This window comes from Trematosphaeria pertusa, assembly GCF_010094035.1.
Source record: "Trematosphaeria pertusa strain CBS 122368 unplaced genomic scaffold BU26scaffold_13, whole genome shotgun sequence".
NCBI classification, from domain to species: Eukaryota; Fungi; Ascomycota; class Dothideomycetes; order Pleosporales; family Trematosphaeriaceae; genus Trematosphaeria; species Trematosphaeria pertusa.
Window position 1 is genome coordinate 1,111,022 of NW_022987224.1, and position 13,643 is coordinate 1,124,664.

Genomic DNA, 13,643 nt, shown 5'->3' on the forward strand with positions numbered 1-13,643 from the left:
TATATTATCTACTAATTTTAGATAGCTATAAAAGCTATAGCTCTATTAAATTCTAATAGTACTATAAAAAGAATAAAATTATAGCTCTCTATATACTAGTATATTTATTATATCTTCTATAGCTACTTAATGTTAGCTACTTTTTACTATTAAAGATAGTATATAGCTACTAAGTTAAGATTCTAATATATAGCTATATTAACTACGTTATAAAAACTAAGTTTCTATCTATATTTTATATAGCTTTTTACGCGTTAATTATAGATAATAATATTAAAGTAGAATTTAGAAATACTAGCTTAGTTTTATTTAATCTAGATTTAGTAGTATTAAAGCTTAAAGTTTAATTACGTACGCTAATACTCTTTACTAATAATACTACTATCTAGAAGTATAAAATATCTAGTAATTCTACTAAATTAAAGTTATAATTAACTCTAATTTAGAGAAAGGTTATATAGTACCTTAATTTATTACTAACTTATATTATTAAGTTACTTAATTAGCTTAAGAAAGATAATAAGCTAATAGTATATTAGCTAGTACTTATAGAGTCTAAAGTTATCTAGCTTTAAGTAGCTAACGTATAGAAAAAGAAGCGTAATTTATATAAAAGAAAGTAGATTTAAAAAGAGAATACTCTTATAATTAAAGCTAGCTTATAGCTAGTTGCTTAAAAAGATACTATAAATTAGAATAAGAGTAAGAAGTAGTATAAAGAGATAGTAGTATATAATAGCTAGCTAGCTTAGTAATACTATAAACGCTATAGTAAGCTAGAGTATAATATATACACGTACTAGGTAGTTAAAGATAATATAGATAAGTTAGATAGCTTATCTAGATTTATCTTAAGTAGCTTAGAGTTAGAATAATCTAAATAAAATAGTAGTATTTAGTAAAGACTTAGTATTTTTAGAGTATTTAGTAGTATAGAGCGTTTACTAGTAAAGTATATTAATAATTATTTAAATAAGAAGTTTTATTATAAGTATATTATTTTACTTTATTAAATTTCTATATATATATAATATATTAAGATATAAAACTTTATAAATAATTACTTTATAACTTAGTAAGTATATAAATAATAGTAGAATAAATTTATAATTAAAAAAATAAAAGTTACTAGAATAAATTTAAATTAGATTTTATTTAAATTTTTCTTTTAATATCTTTATAACTATATACTTCTAAACTACTAAACTTTAGAAAATACTTTATAATATACTATATAATATATTTAGAAGATTTTATAGTTTATTATTAAGATTTACTAGTACTTACTAGATATAAACTCTTAAAATAGCTAGTTTTAGAAAAATAGATTATTTTAAGCTTATATAATAATAAATATATAGTATAATTTTAATAGTAAATATATATAGTATAGTGTTATATATATTTAAAGTTTTTTTAATAAAATATTAAGTTTTTACTTAGTATTTTTAGAAAATTTACTTATATAAAAGATTTATTTATAAAGTATATTATTATATAAACTTATTTAATATACTTTATTATTAAATTATCTATATTATTAAACTATCTAAAAATACTAAGCTTTTACTAAATTCTACTATTTCTATTATAAAGCTCTCTATAAACGCTTAATTAACTTTAGATAAATTCTAGATATAGCTTATACTCTAGACTATTTAATAAAATCTAGAGCTAAGCTTATAATACACTATAGCTCTCTATATTATACCTTAGAAGTACGTTTATAATTAATATAATAGAGTTACTTTATAATATAAAAAGATATCTAATTAAATAAAGCTTACTATAAATAAAGAGTAGATAATAGTTAAGTATATACTTAATCTAGATACGTAAGAATTTACTCTCTAGCTTACTACTATTTAAGATATAGCTAATAAGCTACTTACTAAGTAGAGTAAGAAGATAGTAGACTAAATCTAGCTAAACTACTTTATTATATACTATTCTAAGCTTAAAATATAGCTTAATTATAAGTATAACTATTAGAGAGTAAAGTAAAAAAATTCTATAATTATTTAAACTTAGTTTAACCTAGTAGATAATATAAAGGTAAAGTATAGTATTACTAATAAAAATACTTATAATTTTAATAAATCTAGCTTTATAATAGAAATAATATTACCTTAGATAGTTATTACTAGCTCTAAGAGATAATTATAACTAAAGAGTCTTTAACTAGATAATTATAAGTAAATTTTAGTAACTATAAGAGTAAGAGTAGTAGATAATATATAGGTTTTACTATTTCTTATTATTATAAGTAAGAACTATCTCTTAGTATAGTATAAAGATAGCTAGCTACTATATAACTAGGTTATAGCTATCTCTAAAAGTAGCTAGATAATATATAAAGTTAGTATTATATAGTTAAAGTACTTTAATATATATACTAAGAGTTATATTATAGATATATATTATCTACTAATTTTAGATAGCTATAAAAGCTATAGCTCTATTAAATTCTAGTAGTACTATAAGAAGAATAAAATTATAGTTCTTTATATACTTATATATTTATTATATTTTCTATAGCTACTTAATATTAGCTACTTCTTACTATTAAAGGTAGTATATAGCTACTAAGTTAAGATTCTAATATATAGCTATATTAACTATATTATAAAAACTAAGTTTCTATCTATATTTTATATAGCTTTTTATATATTAATTATAGATAATAATATTAGAGTAGAATTTAGAGACGCTAGCTTAGTTCTATTTAACTTAGATTTAGTAGTATTAAAGCTTAAAGTTTAATTACGTACGCTAATACTTTCTACTACTAATACTACTACCTAGAAGTATAAAATACCTAGTAATCTTATTAAAGTAAGATTCTAATTAACTCTAATTTAATTAAAGATTATATAGTACTTTAATTTATTACTAACTTATATTATTAAGTTACTTAATTAGCTTAAAAAAGGTAATAAGCTAATAGTATATTAGCTAGTACTTATAGAGTCTAAAGTTACCTAGCTTTAAGTAGCTAACGTATAGAAAAAGAAGCGTAATTTATATAAAAGAAAGTAAATTTAGAAAGAGAATACTCTTATAATTAAAGCTAGCTTATAGCTAGTTACTTAAAGAAAGGCTATAGATTAGAATAAGAGTAAGAAGTAGCGCGAAAAGGTAGTAGTATATAATAGCTAGCTAGCTTAGTAATACTATAGACGCTATAGTAAGCTAGAGTATAACGCGTAAATATACTAGGTAGTTAAAGATAATATAGATAAGTTAGATAGCTTATCTAGATTTATCTTAAGTAGCTTAGAGCTAGAGTAATCTAATTAAGATAGCAGCGTTTTAGTAGAGGCTTAGTATTTTTAGAGCGTTTAGTAATATAAGGCGTTCGCTAATAAAGCACGTTAGAGCTTATTAACTAATAATATAGTAGCTTTAAGTAGTTATTTAAAAGTAAAGTCTTTTTAGTAGTATAGTATAGAAAGAGAAAAAGATACTAAAACTATCTTAAAATTATTACTTCTAAATATATAGTAGGCTTATAATATATATTAGCTTTTAATATATAACTTTATATAGCTAGATTATTAATATATATATAGTTAGAGAAGAAAACTCTAAAAGAATTATTTTAAACTTCTATCTCTTTTTACGCTATATCTAGAAGAGCTAGCTCTATAGAAGTTTTCTAGAAATCTTTACTATATAATAGATACTATATACTATAAGTTTTATATATTATTATAGAGATATAATACTACTTACTAGAAGTAAAGTAGATTGTTTCTTAAAAGTTTATTAAATATATAACGTACTTTATAAGTAAACTATCTATATAAGTAAACTACCTAAAAATACTAAGTACTTACTAAATACTACTATCTCTATTATAAAGCTCTCTATAAACGCTTAATTAACTTTAGACGAATTCTAAATATAGCTTACGCTCTAGGCTATTTAATAGAACCTAGAGCTAAGCTTATAACGTGTTAGCGCTCTCTATAACGTACCTTAGAAGCGAATTCGCGATTAACGCGATAGAGCAACTTAAAGACGCGAAAAGATACCTAATTTAATAAAGCTTATAAAGAATAAGAAGTAGGTAATAGTTAAGTATATACTTAACCTAGACACGCGAGAATTTACTCTCTAGCTTACTACCGTTTAAGATATAGCTAATTAGCTACTTACTAAGTAGAGAGAAAAGGTTATAGATAAGAACTAGCTAAATAACTTTATTACGCGCTATTCTAAGCTTAAAACGCAGCTTAATTATAAGTATAACTATTAGAGAGTAAAGTAAGAAGATAAAGAGGTAGTAGTATATAATAGCTAGCTAGCTTAGTAATACTATAGATACTATAGTAAGCTAGAGTATAATATATAAATATACTAGATAGTTAAAGATAATATAGATAAGTTAGATAGCTTAGAATTAGAGTAATCTAACTAAGATAGTAGCTTTTTAGTAGAGGCTTAGTAAAAGTAACTAGCTTACTTATATAACTAGCTTACTTATAAAGTATATTAAGTTTATTTTATAAAAAAGCTTATATATTAATTTATAAGCTATATATTAAAAGTTTTTAAAAAATCTTAATAAATTTTTAAATCTTAATTACTAACTAAATACTATAGCTTTTTAAAATTTCTAAGCTAATATAGAGCTACTAGTAGTATAATATACTTTAGAAGTAAGCTTGTTATATAAGCAAGCTAGTTACTTTCTCTTAGCAACGAAAATTAACGAAAATTAATCTGTTTTTCTTAAATAACTAAGCGAAACCTTAATATTTTTCTAAAAAAATTTATATATATATTTTCAATAGTATATTACACCTTACAGTAAAGTTATACTTAGATATATTACGTAATTAAAAAGCTATACGTATTTAACGAACTTTTAAGAAAAAATCTACTTTACTTCTAGTAAGTACTATTATATCTCTATAATAATATATAAAACTTATAGTATATAGTACTTATTATCTAATAAAGGTTTCTAGAAAACTTTTATAGAGCTAGCTCTTCTAGGTATAGCGTAATAATAGATAGAAGTTAGAAAAATATTTTCTTTAGAGTTTTTTCTTCTAACTATATATATATATATATAGTTAATCTAGCTATATAAACTTATTATTTTATAAATTATAGTAGGCTTTAACTATATAGAGCTTATTAACTAATAATATACTAGCTTTAAGTAGTTATTTAAATATACAACCTTTTTAGTAGTATAATATAGAAAGAGAGAAATATACTAAAACTATTTTAAGATTATTACTTATAAATATATAGTAGGCTTATAGTATATATAATCTTATAATTTATAACTTTATATAGCTAGATTATTTATATATATCTATAGTTAGAGAAGAAAACTCTAAAAAGATTATTTTAAACTTCTATCTCTTATTACGATATACCTAGAAGAGCTAGCTCTATAAAAGTTTTCTAGAAATCTTTATTAGGTAATAAGTACTATATACTATAAGTTTTATATATTATTATAGAGATATAATAGTACTTACTAGAAGTAAAATAGATTTTTTCTTAAAAGTTTATTAAATACGTATAGCTTTTTAATTACGTAATATATCTTAGTATAACTTTTCTATAAGGTGTATTATACTATAAAAAATATATATATAAATTTTTATAGAAAAATATTAAGGCTTCGCTTAGTTATTTAAGAAAAACAGGTTAATTTTTGTTAATTTTTATTACTAAGAGAAAGTAACTAGCTTACTTATATAACTAGCTTGCTTATAAAGTATATTATAAATAATAACGTACTTTACTAGTAAATACTCTATACTACTAAACGCTCTAAAAATACTAAGCCTCTACTAAATACTACTATCTTATTTAGATTACTCTAACTCTAAGCTACTTAAGATAAATCTAGATAAGCTATCTAACTTATCTATATTATCTTTAACTACCTAGCACATTTACACATTATACTCTAGCTTACTATAGCGTCTATAGCATTACTAAGCTAGCTAGCCATTACGTACTACTACTACTTCGCGCTACTTCTTACTCTTATTCTAATCTATAGCCTCTTTTTAAGTAACTAGCTATAAGCTAGCTTTAATTATAAGAGTATTCTCTTTCTAAATCTACTTTCTTTTACGTAAATTATACTTTTTTTTCTATATATTAGCTACTTAAAGCTAGGTAACTTTAGATTTTATAAGTACTAGCTAATACGCTATTAGCTTATTACCTTTCTTAAGCTAATTAAGTAACTTAATAATATAAGTTAGTAATAAATTAAGGTGCTATATAATCTTTCTCTAAATTAGAGTTAATTATAACTTTAATTTAGTAGAATTACTAGATATTTTATACTTCTAGGTAGTAGTATTATTAGTAGAGAGTATTAGTATATATAATTAAACTTTAAGCTTTAATACTACTAAATCTAGATTAAATAAAACTAAGCTAGCGTTTCTAAATTCTACTCTAATATTATTATCTATAATTAACGCGTAAAAAGCTATATAAAACATAAGTAGAAACTTAGTTTTTATAATATAGTTAATATAGCTATATATTAGAATCTTAACTTAGAAGCTATATACTATCTTTAATAGTAAGAAGTAGCTAATATTAAGTAGCTATTAAAAATATAATAAATATACTAGTATATAAAGAGCTATAATTTTATTCTTTTTATAATACTATTAGAATTTAATAAAGCTATAGCTTTTATAGCTATCTAAAATTAGTAGATAATATATATCTATAATATAATTCTTAGTATACGCGTTAAAGTACTTTAACTATATAATACTAACCTTATTTATTATCTAGCTACTCTTAGAAATAGCTATAATCTAGTTACGTAGTAGCTAGCTACTTTTATACTATACTAAGAGGTAGTTCTTACTTATAATAATAAGAAATAGTAGAATCTATATATTATCTACTACTCTTACTATTATAATTACTAAAATCTACTTATAATTATCTAGTTAAAAGCTCTTTAGTTATAATTATCTCTTAGAGCTAGTAACTACTATCTAAGGTAATATTATTTCTATTATAAAGCTAGATTTATTAAAATTATATATATCTTTATTAGTAATACTATACTTTACTTTTATATTATCTACTAGGTTAAACTACGCCTAAATAATTATAGAATCTTCTTACTTTACTCTCTAATAGTTATACTTATAATTAAGCTATATTTTAAGCTCTAAATAGTATATAATAAAGTAGTTTAGCTAGTTCTTATCTATAACCTTTCTTCTCTATTTAGTAAGTAGCTAATTAGCTATATCTTAAATAGTAGTAAGCTAGAGAGTAAATTCTTATATATCTAGATTAAGTATATAGTTAATTATTACCTACTCTTTATTTATAGTAAGCTTTATTAAATTAGATATCTTTTTATATCTTTAAGTTACTTTATTATATTAATAGTAAACTTTCTTCTATAGTATTACAATTACAGAATTAAGAACAGAGTTAGCTAGCTAGAATAGAGAAAGAATAGTAAGCTAAGCCTAGAGTTATAAGATAAGAGATTACGTGTAAAGTTATAAGATAATTAGAGTTACGTAATATAGATTAGAGGGATTAGATAGAGCTAGGTAGATTAGGTCTAATCTACGAAGGCTAGAGTCTTAGCACCTAATCTAGCTAAGATAGCGTATATATATAACTAGAAGAAGCTTGCTTCTTATAGCTTCTTATAGTTATTACTTTCTTTATTAAAATTACTATAGAGACTTACGATTTATAGTATTATTACCTCTACCTCTTTGTTACTAAAGATTCTAGCCTAAAGTATACTTCTTACCTCCCTTTATAAAAGTAAGCCTTAGTTTTAGTTAAGAGAATAGCTTGTAACAAAATAACTACCTAACGTTAAAAGAGTAGAATAATATATTAATAGTTAGAACCTAATCTAGAAAGGCCTAGGCCTAGAAGCTAACTATAAAAGAATAGATTATAGAACTCTAATAAGTTATTATAGCACTCTAGAAAATAAGCGTTTAGTAGGCAGAAGAGCTAGCTGTAGTAAAGCGCTAGGCCTAGGCTAAGATCGCCCTACCTAGACGCTTTAACAGTAAGAAAGAGAACCTTAACGCATTTCTAGTAGCTATAAAGCTCTACCTACAATATAACGCTATAGCGTTTTTATAGAATAAAGACAAGATTCTAGAAGCTATAATAAACATAGAGAGAGAAGCTTTTGCGTAGGCTAAACTCTACATGTTAGACTAGCTAGAAAATAAGAGTAATATAAAGAGAACATAATAGTCTATAGATAAAATCTTTAAAAGCTAGATAGAGTTTACAAAACACCTTAAAGAGACGTTTAGAAAAGTTAATGCGTATAAAGTAGCCTAGAAGAAGCTGTTTAGGCTATAGTAAACTAGATTAGCATTCTAGTACGCAGCAACGTTTAGGTAGCTAAGCGCTTGCCTAGACTAGAATAACCTTACGCTAGCAGAGCTCTTCTATAAAGGACTAAAGAAGTTAGTTAAGAATAACATCGCGCACGCTAAACAACCTAAGAATCTAAGCAATACTATAGAAATAGTAGTAAAAATTAACAACTAGTAGTATAAATAGAACCTAGAACGTTAATAAAGTAGAGACTACTCTATACTACTAATAGTTAGAACTAGGCAACTATAGACTATATTCTAGAGAGACTCTATAGACCTAGATTAGGTTAAGACTCTATAGAAGGGAAAACGAACTCTAAGAAATAAGAAAAAAGCACAGTACTTTAAGAAAGGACTGTGTCTAGTCTATAGCAAAAAAGAACACTTTACATAAAAATACCTAAAGAAAAAGAAAATAGTTAGAATAATCTAAGCAAACTATAACAGCCTTATATAGATAGCATGCTATAATAATAGCTATATAACATACTAGAGAGATAAGAGTAACTTAGAATAGTACTTAATAAGAGTTAGAGCTATTATACTAGAATACCTCGCGTATATAGAACACCTTACTCTAGAAACTATCTAATAACATATTAACGTATAATAGTACTAGATGTGCGTAGAACTCTATAATATATAGAGCTACTAGTACGCATATTAGAATATTCTGTTTACTAATAAAGAATTCTAGAAGACGTTAGACGCCCTTAAAAAAGTAGCTAGATTAGTAGAATATCTTATAGACGAGAAAGTATATTTATATATCTAGAAGATCTACTAAGGCTTCTCTATAAACTACTCTAGAGCTAGAAAAGCTAAGTAGTAGTAACTAAGGTGCGTAGAAAGAGGTAAGTGCTAGAACCTCTTCTACAAGGTACACCTAACTAAGTTATTCTAAGAAAAAAAACTTTCTAGGCTATTTCTATATAATTAGAAAATTAAAGCACGCCTATAGTAGAAACTATATTAGCTATGCGAGGGTAACTACCTAGGCTATAACTATATCTACTAGGCCTACTCTTTAGTAATCTATAGAGAAGAAGGAAAAGCCGCGGTTAGAATAGCTATTAGTATCTAGAGACTAGATAATAAGGAAATCTAGATTGCTACGTATATAAACCTAAGGCCTAAAAAGAAGACTAGCAGAATAGTAACACCTAAACTAGTTAAAGAAGTCTACGGCGAAGAGTACTACGCTAAACTATAGAATTAGTGTGCTATAGAGTGCTAGTACTATTAAGAATAATACTAGACTATAGAATAGAGAGCCTAACACTCTAATTACTATACGCTTAACTATAGATAGTACTTTCTAGAATAGAAATACCCGCACTATAAAGAAAAGGTAAAAGGTAAATATATAAAACTATACTAGACTATATACTTACTAGAAAGATACCTAGTATATATAGTAGAAAAAAAATAGAGATTAGTACTAGCTACCTCTTTAAAGTTAAAAAACTAGCAGGCCTCTAGAGTAGAGGTCGAGCCTAGAAAAGCCCTATCTAGACTATTAGTAAAATCGTTACTCTAAAACCTAGAACGCTACGCGTAAAAGCTATACTAGAGAATAAGAAGTTTATAGCCTATATAGATAGTAGAGTAGTAAGAATATATATTTTCGCTAGCTTAGTAAAACTACAGAATATACTATTTTAAGAGAAATAATAGCTATACTAAGTACGACTTATAGACAACTAGCTACCTACCTTTAGCTAAGAATAGATTTGCTTAGAAACTAAGGCACAAGTATTAGATGTCTAGAGAATACAGAAATAATAATTCTATAACATTATAGAACTAGAAAGTATAGATACACTTCTAGAACTAGACTAGTTATAATAATATAACTCTAATATTAGTTAGATTAGGTTAAAACTCTAAGAAAGGTCTAAAGTAGTATAAAAGGCTAGAGTAAGATACTACCTAAGAGCTTATCGAAAGCTAGAGGTAAAGATTAGAAGAATATCTCTCGCAAGTTTAATAAAACAGGTAAAGAGGTAATCTTAAGACGTTAGCGTTGTATAGATACAGAAGCTGCAACCTAATATAAAGCAACTACCTTAGAAGGTTAATAAGAACTATAAGAAGTTCGCGTTATTATTTAATAGACAGAATAATAGCGTTCTACCTAAACATAAACTATAGAACTATAAGATACCTATAGAAGATAAAGCTACGCTAAAACTAGAGCTAATATACCTACTTAGCTATAAGTAAAGAGAGAAACTCTAGAAATATCTAAAGAGACTCCTATATAAGAAATATATTTAAGAAAGCTAAAGCCTAATAGCCTTACTAGTACTATTCGTGCTAAAAAAGAATAAATAGTTAAGGTTATGTATTAACTACTAATAGCTTAACTAAGTAACTTAAAAGAACTAATATCTATTACCTATAATCTTAAAACTTATAGACTAGCTTATAGGAGTATAATAGTTTACGAAGTTTAACATCTAAGAAGAATACTACTAAATATAGATTAAGAAAGGCTACGAATAGAAAATAGCCTTTAGAATAAGAGAAGGTCTGTATAAATACCTAGTTATACTATTTAGACTTACTAACGCACTAGTAATATTCTAAAGTATAATTAACGCAGCTCTATATAAATACCTAGAAAGATTCGCTATAGCCTACCTAGACGACGTACTCGTATACTTAAAGAGAAAACTAGAAGAACATAAGAACTACGTGCAAAAAACGCTATAGAAGCTTAGAGAGTATAGACTTCTAATAGCTTCTAACAAGAGTAAGTTCTACTATACGGAAACTAGCTACTTAGAATTTTGTCTAACCTAAGAGGGAATCTAGATAGAAATAAACAAAGTCTAGGTAGTTCTAGACTAGCCTACGCTCTAGATAGTAAAAGAAGTATAATTCTTCTTAGAATTTGCGAACTACTACTAAAAGTTTATCTAGAGGTATTTACAGATTACTACTCTACTTACAGAAATTACTAAAAAGAACTAAGAGTTTAAGTAGGAAGACCTATAATAATAAGCGTTTAAGACGCTAAAATAAACGTTTACTACTGTACTACTACTACAAACGTTTAATAAAGATAGACTAATATAGGTTAAGACAAATACGTTAGACTAAGCTCTAGAGGTATACCTTAGTTAACTAGAAGAAGATAGCAAATACTAGCCATGCTTCTTCTACTTAAGAAAGTTCTTAGCACTAGAACTTAACTACGATGTATATAATAAGAAGCTTATAGCTATCGTAGTAGTTATAAAAGAATAGAGAATATACTTAGAAGACGCTAAATATCTTATTAACGTAATATTAGACTACAAGAACCTTATAGCGTTTATAACAACGAAAACGCTAAATAGACAACAAGTTAGGTAGGTAGAAACGTTAGCTATACTAGACTTTACAATCTAATACTAGAAAGGCACTAAAAATAGAGCTGTAGATACGCTTAGTTGTAGAACTAACTACGTAGGCACTACTAAAGAAGAGCACGAAGCTGTACTCTATACTAGACTAGATAGAACTCTAGAATATAACAAACTACAAATTAAACAGGTTACGAAAATTAGAAACTAATAGAATAACAAATTAGAACTACCTAATAAACAAGAATAATAGAAAGTACTAGAAACGCTATAGATAGAATTTCTCTAGGAATTCTATAGTATAATAACGCATAGATACTAAGAAATTAAACATACTCTTAAGAGGCTATAATAAGAATATAGATTTTTCGTAATAAAGAAAAAGGTTATAAAAGTAATATAAGATTATATAAAATACTAATAAAATAAAGTAGTTAGGTACTAACTATATAAATTACTATAACTACTAAAACTACCTATAGTACTATAGTAACACGTTACTATAGACTTTATTATAAAGCTGTCTAGATTAATTAAACCTGCGTTATAAAGGAAGTATAATACTATCTTAGTAATTATAGACTAATTTACTAAGTACGCTTACTTCTACGTAACTAGCAAAACTCTTAAAGCTAAAGAACTAGCTTATAAGGTAAGCTAATAGTTGTTTAGCTAGTATAGAATACTAGAAAAAGTTACTATAGATAGAGATAAGTTATTTACATCTAAGTTCTAGAATATACTACTTAGCTAAATAGAAATAAGTAACTAAATATTAACTAGCTTCTATCTACAAACTAATAGCTAGACAGAATAAATAAACTAAACCTTAGAAGAATACCTAAGAAACTACGTTAACTAGAAATAAGATAACTAGGTTAAGTTACTACTTATAGCATAACTAGTATATAACATAGTAAAATAAAAAACTATAGAAATAACCCTCTATTAAGCATGTTATAGCTATAAGGCTAGAATATATAAATTCGCAACATATATAGCTATAATCTTTCTAAAGGTAAAGAAAAAGAAACGCTAAATAAGAATAATCTATAATAAACTATAAAAGGTAGTAGAAAAAATAACTAAATAAGTAAACAAAAAAAGAGTTAAGAGACTAACCTTTAAGAAAGAGGGTAAAGTTTTTATTTTACAAAAAAACTTGCGCACTAAATAACCTAGTAAAAAACTTAACTACCTATAAGTAGAACTATTTAAGATTAACAAGTAACTTAAACTTATTAACTTTAGACTAAGACTACTACTAATAATGCGAATACACTCTATATTCTATAAATCTAAACTTAAGCTAGTACCTAATAATACGCTACTTAATAAATAAACTAAGGTAGAACTAGATAAGAACTTTAAGGTTAAAAGAATACTAGATAAGAAGCGTATACAAGGTTAGTAGAAGTACTAAGTTAGGTAGAAGAGATACCTACTAGAAGAAGACACCTAGAAACTACTAGAAAACCTTAAGAACTACTCTAAAAAACTTAAGAAGTTTTATTAGCGCTACTAACTCTAAAATCTAGAGACTAGAACTCTAGGTTCTCTAGACGACTCTAGTTAAATAACTAAAGAGAATTAACTAAGAGAATAGAAGGTTATAGCTATAAGAGTTACTATACCTTCTACTTTAGCTACTCTAACTTCTTAATATTAGCTAGATTCTTTAAAAGCAGCGTGTCGCAGCAACGCTGTACTAGATCTAACTACTTCTAAAGGCGATTGCTACGCGCCTTAGTAGACTACTATAATTTAGCAAGACGCTCCGCCTTAAGACTAGCCTTAGACTACTAGAAACGTAGGTTAGCTAGTAGGTAATCTAGCTTCTCTACCTCTTTTAGATCTAATACCTTATTATAGAACTAACCTTTTATAATATACTCTAAGTAATAACTAG